Below are 11,334 nucleotides of genomic sequence, written 5' to 3' on the forward strand. Positions count from 1 at the left end.
GATGGAGCGCTAGGCCACGCCCCCCGCCCAATGAGGGCGAACCTGCCGGGTGACGTCACGACCCCGCGCCCCCGTCACGCCCCCCGTCTTTCCCCCTGCAGTTCACTGCAGACCGGGGAACTCGGCTGCACGCGCCGCCAGCCTCGCAGGCGCGCGTGCAGCGCAGGCACTGGGGCTGCAGCCTAAGAGAGGCGACGGAGGGAGAGTGTGGTAATAGAGAGAAAAGAAGGGATAGGAGGTGCAGGAGACAAAGGATGGAAAAGGGAAATGAGAGAGAAAAGTGGGTATAATGGGGCATGAGACAGAAAGGAAGGAGCGGGGACATTAGAGAGAAAGGAAGAGAAAGGGGATGTGAGAGGAGGGAGAGGGGGATGTAAGAGAGAATGGGGAGAGGGTATAGGGGTTATAAAAGAGAAAGGAGGAGATATGAAAGGAAATAGGGGGATATGAGAGAGTAAGGAGGTAGAGGAGGATCTGAGAGAAAGGAAGAGAGTGAATGTTAGAGAGAAAGGAGGGAGATATAAGAGAAAAGGGAGGCAGATGGGTGAGTGAGAGGAGGGAGAGGGTGTGTGTGAGAGAAATAAGGGCGAGAGGGAAAGAAGTGAGAAGGGAATATGAGAGGAAATGTGAGAGACAGGAGGGGGAAAAGGGTGCGAGAGAAAGAAAGGAGAGGGTATAAGAGAAACAAGGAAACAGGGCTATACAAGAGAGAAGAGAGGAGGAGGGGGATATGAGAGGGAAAGGAGGGATAGGGGGTCTAAGAGGAGGGAGCGTGGATATTTGAGGGAAGCGAGAAAGCGTATAGAGGGGATATGAGAGATAAAGGTGGGTAGAGGGGGGTTGGGAGTGAGTAAGTAAGGAGAGGGATATGAGAGAAAAAGGAGGGAAAAGGGGATGTGAGAGGAGAGGGATGTGGAATAAGAGAAAGAAAGCAGGGAGGGTGTGATAGAGAAAATAAGGGAGAGACGGTGCAAGAGAGAAAGGCTTAGGAAGGGATCTGAGAGAAAAAGGAGGGAGAAGGGATATGAGAGGGAGAGAATGACGTTAGAGAGAAAAGAAGGGGGAGAAGTGGGTGCAAGAGAGAAAGGATTGAGAGGGGATATGAGAGAGAAAGGTGGATAGAGGGTGATATGATACAGAGAAGAGGGAGGGGGGATATGAGAGGGAAATAATAGAGATTGGGATGTAAGAGAGAAAGGGGGAGAGGGAATACAACATGAGAGAGGGGAAATAGAGAGTAAGGAGGGAGAGAGGGATGTGATGGAAATTAAGAGAGGGAATGTTAGAGGGTAAGGCCGCGCCTATAGTCCCGGTGACGCGTGATGTCGCAAGAGAAAGTAGTATTTCGCTTTGCAGCGGCGTCGCGGGCGACCAAGCTCCTGATTGGTTCAGGGGCTGTCACGTGAGGCGACAGTCCCTGAAAAATCAAATAATTACGGCTAACAAAAAAAGCGTCGCCCCGTCGCGCTTACTATAAGCGAATGCCGCCGCGGCATCAATGCATTTGTTTTCGGGCGACGTCGCATCGCCGGCACTATAATCACGACCTAAGGAGGGAGATATAAGAGAGAAAAAGGAGGCAACGGGGTGAGTGAGAGAGGAGGGAGAGGGGACGGGGGAGAGAGGGAAGAGGCTGATAAAAATGTTCATGCTCTGAGGAAATGTGAGAAAGTACTTCTTTACTGAAAGGGAAGTGGATGCATGGAACAGCTTCCAAACACAGGTGGTGGGGATAATACAGTAAGGGAATTCAAAGCATTTTGGGGGATCCTAAATAAAAAAGGAAGATGAGGATCTAATAGGGTCTGAGGCTGCACAGCAAGGGAGGAAGATAACCTACAACATACATAAATCCACTTCTGGAATGTCCATCGCCGCCTTTCCTGTCTCTCCCACTAGATGGCGGCAGAGCAGCGCGTTTTGCAGTAAGCGGCAATAAGGGACACCAGACGTGTCACCCAATTATGTCACTTCCTGTGGAGCAGTTTCCTGTTTTGGGTGCCGCCCCTCCCCTTCTCCTCCCCCCCTTCTTCAGCACATGCCCCAGACAGGTGATCAGACACATCCTGGCACCGGCTGGCACTGGCGGGTCACACCCACCCTACGTGTCCATATTTTATTACATTATTTTAATTAATTACAGGAATATAGATTAAAAACATAATGTTCTGTTTATTATATTTATTATTCCTAGTATTTGTAGTAGCTATTAGTATTCTGTAGAATATGGTGTGTGTGTGTGTGTGTGTGTGTGTGTGTGTGTGTGTGTGTGTGTGTGTGTGTGTGTGTGTGTGTGTGTGTGTGTGTGTGTGTGTGTGTGTGTGTGTGTGTGTGTGTGTGTGTGTGTGTGTGTGTGTGTGTGTGTGTGTGTGTGTGTGTGTGTGTGTGTGTGTGTGTGTGTGTGTGTGTGTGTGTGTGTGTGTGTGTGTGTGTGTGTGTGTGTGTGTGTGTGTGTGTGTGTGTGTCTCATTTACCTGTTAAACCCTTTGGCCAAAGCACTATAAGCCCACAAGCCACATCATTGTAATGATGTAATCAGGTAGTGTTAGGACCTGCAGATTTGGTCATTGTGTCTTGCGGCCTTATAGTGCTTTGGCCAAAGGGTTTCACTAAATTACCCTTTTTCAAGAGACTAGATAGGTATTTCACTGTATATTATTGTCATATTGGATGTAGCTTTGGCCTTTTCTGTCTTTTGTTTTATATTTTGTTATTAATATAATCAAAAAATAAATAGATGATAGCGTTCTGTGGCTAACGAAACACACACTTTAACATCACTATCCTTCAGAAACCATTTAACACCTCTAGCCATAAATCACATCCACACACGGGGGAGGGATAAGCACAGATAACATTCCTAGAGACACTGTTTTTAAGTATACCCTTTGCTTGCTTCATTCATTGTAACATCGCCGGAAGAAGAGATCAGTGTATCTCAAAAGCTCGCACAAATAAAAGCATTTCGTTAGCCACAGAACGGTATCATCTATTTATTTTTTGATTATTAAAGCTCGGCTAACACGGTACTGATACCTCATTATTAATATAGAATCACATATTATCATATAGAATGTTAATATTATTTTTATACCTCAGTAACATTTATACTTAAAATTATGTTGTTTTTTTTATAACTAATTATTTTTTGATTACTACTACTTTATGCATTTAGTCCAAGCAATTGCTTTTGATGTTATTATCATTTACATTGCATTACATAAGGTTTCTATATTGGGGAAAATAGTTATAATGATTTTATTTGATGATTATGTATTATTATTTGTATTTATATTATTATGTTTTTATGTATAGTAGAATCGCACACACATTAAAACAGACATAAAAAGGAACCATTGGAAGAAAGAAATCCTGCTCCGCAGAGCTTACACTCTTAATAATACCACGCAGAGCAATATACTTCTACACAGAGCAAAATAATATCATGCCGAGCTATATAATAACACACACAGCAATATAACATGTAACCAAGGACTGAGGCGTTAAGGACTCATGAACCAAGATGGTAACAAAAAAATGGTTCCATTTATTGTACACAGAAAAACACCAAATAACGAGATATTAAAATACAGCCTAGCGAGTAATGAGTTGAACACATGGAACCATGAAAGACTTGGGCAGGTGAGGGGTGAACAACTTGTTCCCCTCACATACACCTGATAACCCGGGTATCTAGAGAATTAATGCAAACAGAACATTACTGAAGACGCATGAATGACAATGAAATAAATGAAATATATAGCATGTTGAGTATCCCAGACACCAGAGTGTTCGCCACAGTAGAAAAGAGAAACAGACTTTCATGGTTCCATATGTACAACTCATTAGTCTCACTACTCTCTAGCTCAGTGCTTTTCAGGGCCTTTGGGTTCTCCAGGCATCCCTAAAGGGTTCCCTGCAATTGTAAGGTCATGTATTGTATGTCCTTATTTATATAGCGCCATTAATGGACATAGCGCTCTACAATGTGAAGATTGTACCAAATGCAGAAGAATTTACAATGCATCTGATCTCAGACATGATATTAGAGAGGGTTGGGGTTCCATACGATGCATCTGATCTCAGACATGATATTAGAGAGGGTTGGGGTTCCTTACAATGCATCTGATCTCAGACGCGCTATTAGAGAGGGTTGAGGTTCCTTACAATGCATCTGATCTCAGACGCGCTATTAGAGAGGGTTAGGGTTCCATACGATGCATCTGATCTCAGACGTGATATTAGAGAGGGTTGGGGTTCCTTACAATGCATTTGATCTCAAACGCGCTATTAGAGAGAGTTGGGGTTCCTTACAATGTATTTGATGCCAGACACATTATTAGAGAGGGTCGGACGATGGGGCGCATGTGTGATGTCACAGCACATGCACGTCTGCTGATCTGGCTCCCTGCATCCCGCCGATATCATTTAAAAATTACCCTCCAAAACGGCACAAAAAAACCTCCCAAAGAGCCACAACCTGCGGGGAAAGCCTTCGGCATGCCTTTAAAGAAAGATAGGAAGAGCTCTACACCCGATCTCTCCCGCTTCAGTCACAAAAAGCCCACGCTACCAGAGAGAAGGGAAGATGGCGGCGAGGTGCGCCAGCAGGAGTGCGTATCATCCGATACAGAGCAAAAGGAAGAGACTCAGCCCTCACTAAATAAGACCTTAAAGGTATCTTTAAAGATATGCAGGAGGCGTTTCAAGCAGAGAATGGGTAGAAGTGCGGCGCAACTGCGCATGTCCAAAGAAAGGCTCCCGGATGGCTTGTTCCAAAAAACTTTATTACACACACCAGGGCTACACCAGCATCTCCCCCTCAACGCGTTTCACCCTTACGCAGAGGCCATCGGGGAGCCTTTCTTTGGACATGCGCAGTTGCGCCGCACTTCTACCCATTCTCTGACCTGCATCTCGGCGGCGGCACGCAGGAGGAAGCGAGGAGAGCGGTCCCACAACCCAAGGAGCAGGTGAGGTTATCCTTTCCCCCTGCACCGGTTGAACTAGTGACCCTGTTTAGCTCTCCCACGCTTACCCCAGTGTCCTTATCTACTGACCTGCCTCACACTGAAGCGCTTGACAGACTTTCTGCGGCGTTTCAAGCAGCACTGGATAAAGCAGTGGTGGAGTTAAAAGCTGAAATCTCCTCACCAGCAAAAAGGATCACAGAGCTGGAAAATAAAATGGATGCCACCCTGCAAAATCAAGTTAATACAGATGATGAGGCTCAATGAGGAGGTAAGAGCCATGAGAGACAGCATGGAGGATATGGAGAATAGGGAGTGGAGGCAGAACCTGCGGATTCGGAATGTCCCAGAGACAGTATCCGCAGAGGCACTGCAGCCTTACCTTAAAAGACTGTTTCTACCAATTGACCCTATTACAAGATAGGGAATTACACATGGACAAAGCCCACGAGCACTGGGTCCAAGATTTGAAGGTCCTAAGAGGAACAAGGACATAGTGGTGATACTGCACTATTATACGACCAAAAAAAGAATAATAAAGGGGTGCAGGAACAGGAGCTCCATTGAATTCGAAAACTCCCCCATTCAGATTTTTCAAGATCTGTCCTGATTGACTATTGAAAGAAGGAAAGTGTTAAGACCAGTGACTGCGATCCTACAGGAAAAGGAGATACGCTATAGATGGGACTTCCCGTTTCGCCTAATAGCTGGCAGCAGGGGGAAAAATGAGCCTCGCTCTGCTATCCAGAGGAAGCAGCTGCGTTTCTCTCAGCGTTGGGCCTGGATCCTAAAAGCAGAACGGGACAACCGAGACGGACCCGCGACGACAGACCAGAAAGAAGGAGATCGGCGGATGCAGAGGCAGACCAAAGAGGAAATGATCTAGACCAACCGAGCTCCGGAGAGGATCCAGAAGGGATCTTTCATTGATCGCTGACACCTAAAGTGAAGTGCCTGGGTCTATCGCAGAGTCTTTGACCGAAGAGTTTGCATAGCCTGACTGACTGAGTAGCCCCTGTTCGGTGTGTATTTCTTTATTGTTCTCTGTTCCTTATTTGAAGTACAGGTCAGGGCACCTCCTCCCCCCCCCCAACGTCTGCTGTCTCTCGAGTGGGTGGCTGAACTAACCGGTAGAAGGGAGATGCCCCACTGGAGAACGACATGGATGAAGATCTGCGAGAAGCAGGAAAGAGCTATTTGAAGAGGCAAGGCCGGGCGAGGGGTGAATGGGTCCAGGCCCAATGGAGCTGGAGGGATTATGAGGCTCAAGAAAAAGCCACAAAAGACATTAAGATATATGAGAGAGATGGACGATGCTGGTCCAATATATATATTTAGAAGCGGACATTGATAAATATATAGAGAGGGTCGGGGGTCATTACAATGCATTTGATTGTAGACGCTATTAGAGAGGGTTCGGGTTCCTTACACTGCATCCGATCTCAGAAACACTAATAGAGAGGGTTGGGGTTCCTTACAGTGCATTTGATCACAGACACGTTATTAGTGAAGATTAGGGTTCCTTACAATGCATCAGATCTCAGACACGCTATTAGAGAGGGTTGGGGCTCATTACAATGCATCAGATCTCAGACGCGCTATCAGAGAGGGTTGGGGTTCATAACAATGCATCTGATCTCTGACATGCTATTACAGAGGGTTGGGGTTGCTTACACTGCATTTGATCTTAGACCCGCTATTAGAGAGGGTTGGGGTTCATACAGTGCATCAGATCTCAGATGCTATTAGAGAGGGTTGGGGTTCCTTACAATGTTTCTGATCTCAGACACGCTATTAGAGAGGGTTGGGGTTCATTACAATGCATCTGATCTCAGACACGCTATTAGAGAGTCTTGGGCTTCCTTACAATGCATCTGTTCTTAGACACGCTATTAGAGAGGGTTGGGGTTCCTTACACTGCATCTGATCTCTGACTCACTATTAGAGAGGGTTGGGGTCCATACAATGCATCAGATCTCAGATGCTATTAGAGAGGGTTGGGGTTCCTTACAATCTTTCTGAGCTCAGACACACTCTTAGAGAGGGTTGGGGTTCCTTACAATGCATCTGATCTCAGATAGAGTATTACAGAGAGTTGGGGTTCCGTACACTGCATCTGGTCTCAGACACACTATTAGAGAGGGTTGGGGTTCATTACAATGCATCTGATCTCAGGTACACTATTAGAGAGACCTGGCCTTCCTTACAATGCATCTGTTCTTAGATGCGCTATTAGAGAGGGTTGGGTTTGTTACAATGCATCTGATCTTTTATGTATAAAATGTTAATTATTCTGTTTTTGATCAAAAAAAAAATTAACAATGGATTTAATTTGGAAGAATAAAAAACATAGAATAAGTCACCAAGAATGTATGCTACCAAAGTGCAAAGAGGGGGGGGGGGGGGGCTAGGGGTGTGTGTCTTTCTTGAATGTAAAACTATATAATTGGTCATGTATATTTATGTATATATATATATATATATATATATATATATATATATATTTATATATATACGAGATTGGATAACAAAATCAAAAGATTTTTCACATATAAAGATAGAGGAGATGAGCAAACCAGCAGACTTGGCAGGAATTCTACACACAGAAAGACACATGTGGCCGGAAAAAATGGGGAACTAATATAATAATTGAAGACACGGCTAAGACGTGGAAAAAGCTGTGTAAGTTTTTTTTTAATAAATCACCATATTTCACTGGCCATATACCAATTTCAGGTAACCCAAATTCCTCGCCAGGAGCAGAGAATCCCCACTTAAAATTTTGGAAAGGTAAAAGAATACTAAATGCCTTGGATGTCTGGGACGTGGGGAAAAGAACACTATGTACATTTGAAGAAATCATAAATAAATACAATCTTACAGATAATCATATTTTTGCTTGCGTGCAGCTGAAGCATTACATAGGTCACATAGCAAAATACCCAGGGTTTTGGGAACAAAATGAACCAGACAAATTAATAATAAACCCGAAGATGAATACATTAACGCTAAAAACAATATATACAATATATACACCGCTGATTAGGGAAGGCAGTGAAAAAATATGGGACAAAATATTATTGGTATGAAGAAATAGCCAGAGGTCTGGGTGCAGGAGTTAGGACTGCGCCTTCAGATGCCTTATGGGAAATGCTTGTAAAATGTACACACAGAGCGTATATATCGCCATGGCGAAAGCATCTGTACGGTACATCAATTAATGGCAGTTGCCCGAATTGTTCACATGAGCGGGCAGATTTTATTCACTGTGTGGAAAGGCCGAAAAATAGAAAAACTCTGGTGCAAGTAACGGTATATAGTAAAAGGGTTTTTAATATCAATATAAGTAAAGAGGAAACCAGTCTCCTTTTGGGGGACCTCTCTAAATACAAAGGAAGAGATAAGAAAATACCAAAGGCGCTGAACTCGGTGCCACATTTCCCATTAAGCCCGTTAGGCCCGGGCGGCAAATTGTGCCTTTTTTGCACTTTCGGGTCTATCGGAGCTAATGGGAATGCACTGGCCTATGTGTCCGCATCCTTTCTGCCGCCCTCCTACTCCTTTGGAATCCCACCGTCAAGTGCCGTCACACGGCGTCTCGTTGCCATGGCAACGTGACACCGTGACGTAACACAGCGTCGCGTTTCCATGGCAACACGCCGCCGTGCGCCGTCACTGTCGTGACGTCCGCGGCGTCATTTGACGCTGGGATGCCAAAGGAGCGGGAGGGCGGCAGAAGAGACTCGGCCCCATAGGCAAGTGCCATGGGGGGGGGGGGGATTTTGAAATCCGCCGCTGCTTGTACTAGCGAAGAAGGTTATAATGAAGAAATGGTTAGATAAGTCCCCACCTTCAATCAGGGATCTAGAAAAGGAAATATATCATTTGATAGATTTTGATAGAAGATATTTAATACATAATAGGGATCCACTAGGTATAAAATGTGAAGAAAAATGGGCACCAATTTTCAAATGTATGCCAGAGGAAAGAAGGTGTATTATCATGGGGTCGAAAGAGATATACCCGGCGGCAAAGGAACGTCCTACAGAAAAGAGAGAAGAGACGACTTGAATATACAAGTTTAAACTTGATTATATACTATTCAGACTAAAGTTTAACGAAGAGAGATTAAAGCAGCTACCAGGGTACCTCCCACCCCACTCGCCCTCCCCCGTTGAGATACGCAGAGATAGATATATAACTTCACATTGGTGGGAATAGTATATTAGAAACCACAGGAAATATTTTACAAAGTTAACTGTAATCGTAATATTTTAGTAGAAATGAGAGGTGGTTAAGAAAGGAACATGTGCAAATACTGAATGTGAACTATCTACAATGTGTTGTAGTCGAAGAAAATTGAAAAAATGAATAAAATGTTTGAACACAATGCATCTAATCTCACTATTAGGCTTCGGACATGGTGTCATTAACAGCGCTGACGCTCCTGCTCTCCTGCTCAAGCAGGCGCTTTTTTGTGTCCCTGCATGAGCTTCAGCGTGCGTGCTTGTGAGCCGGGTGGGAGCAGGGCAGGAGGTGGGGCGGGAGGCGGGGCTAGTGCGTCACGGCACCGACGTCACGGACTGCCATTGACTTTTGGCGGTCACGTGACCGGCCCTGAGCTTCCCTCAGCGGGAAAGACGGAGGGGAGAGAAATACATGGGAAGAGGGGGCGAAATAGAGGGGGATTGTATGGTGTGAAATGGGGGGGGGGGGGGGCACTCGCAATACCGCCAACACAGGGCGGGGGAAGGGGCCCCGGATGTAACTCTAGTCTGACACTTCCCCCCTCTCACTCTGCCCCATCCTGCCTCGCATGTATTTCTCTCCCCTGCGTCTTTCTTACTTCCCCTTATCCTCACTCATTCACTCACTCCCTCTCGTTCCCCTCACTCGCTTCCACCTTCTGTCAATTACCCCACTCTCACTCAATCCCCCCTCCATTCACACAATCCCCGCCCCCACACAAAATACATACCAAAAAAAAAAACAATACATATAAAAATACACCCGCCGCCCCAATACATATATACAATACATATATACAAATATACCACCCAAATAAAAAAATAAAAAAACAGACTTAACTTGGGGATGGTCTCAGGCCGGGCTCTCCTCCAGCTGGGGACTGCCCTCACTCTGTCCCACGCCAAGCTTCTGACGCTTCGTGTGCCGGAAGCTGGGACAAGCATACTTCTGACACGCCGACATCAAAGAGGCCCGTCGCATGACAGTGTCGGAAGCTCGGCGTCGGACAGAGTGAGGGAGGCCCAGACCTGGGGGAGAGCTAGGGCCCAACGGCAAGAGGACCCCGCAGCCACTGGGCCCGGAACACTTGTCCCGACTCTCCCCCCTCCCGTCGGTGGCTGTGCCCACACTCACACATATTTTCAACTCCTCCCTCTACTCTACCTTTCCAGCCTACTTCAAGCACGCTACAGCTATACCCTTACTCAAAAACAACAAGCTTAACCCAACCAGTCACTCTAATTATCTTCCTGTCTACCTCTTGCCTTTTGCCTCTAAACTGCTCGATCACCATGTGTTCTCACGCTTACTCCATTTTCTTACCACTGACTCTCTCCTAGACCCTCTACAATCTGGCTTCCGCACTGCTCACTCCACTGAAACAGCCCTCACCAAAATAAGTAATGACCTCCATGCAGGGCCACAGACAGCTATCCAGAGCCCAGGACTAACGTTTCCATTGCGGCCTTGAGAGAACCCCCCCCCCCATTTTCTATTACACCCCCCCCCCCTTCTCACACACCTCCTCACTCTCTCCCCCCTCTTACACTCCCCTGTCACCCTTTCCTTTCCCCCTTCTCTCTCTTACACCTCCGTCCGTGTATTTTTATCCCCTCCCACACTCAATAACCTACCCTCCCCAATATACGCACACACACAGTGACACACAGTGACACACACACACAGTGACACACACACAATAAACCCTCCCTCCCCAAACACACACATAAAAATAAGCCCTCTTCCCCCTTGTGGTGGGTAAGGTGCCTGGGAGGGTGGTATAAGGGGGGCCTGGGGCATGTGGACTTAACTGGGGCCCTTGGACGGGCCTGCTGGAGCAGCATGTGCTGTACAAGGCAGAGACCAGCAGGCCTGGGGAGGGAGGGACAGATGGGCGGAGCCGAGGGAAGGGGAGGGTTGTACAGTCCTGCTTGATGGAAGGGAGGGGGGCGGCAGCCGGGAAAGGGGAGGGCCCGGCTTGCCTGCACAGAGTGGAAACTAGTGTTGCCGACATGGAGGCCGGGCCCCTTGACTGGGCGGGCCCGGGATAGCAATCCCGGCTGTCCCCCCCTGTCGGCGGTCATTACACTTTTCTCATATTACTCGACCTCTGCAG

Source organism: Ascaphus truei, unplaced genomic scaffold (assembly GCF_040206685.1).
Source record: "Ascaphus truei isolate aAscTru1 unplaced genomic scaffold, aAscTru1.hap1 HAP1_SCAFFOLD_1562, whole genome shotgun sequence".
NCBI classification, from domain to species: Eukaryota; Metazoa; Chordata; class Amphibia; order Anura; family Ascaphidae; genus Ascaphus; species Ascaphus truei.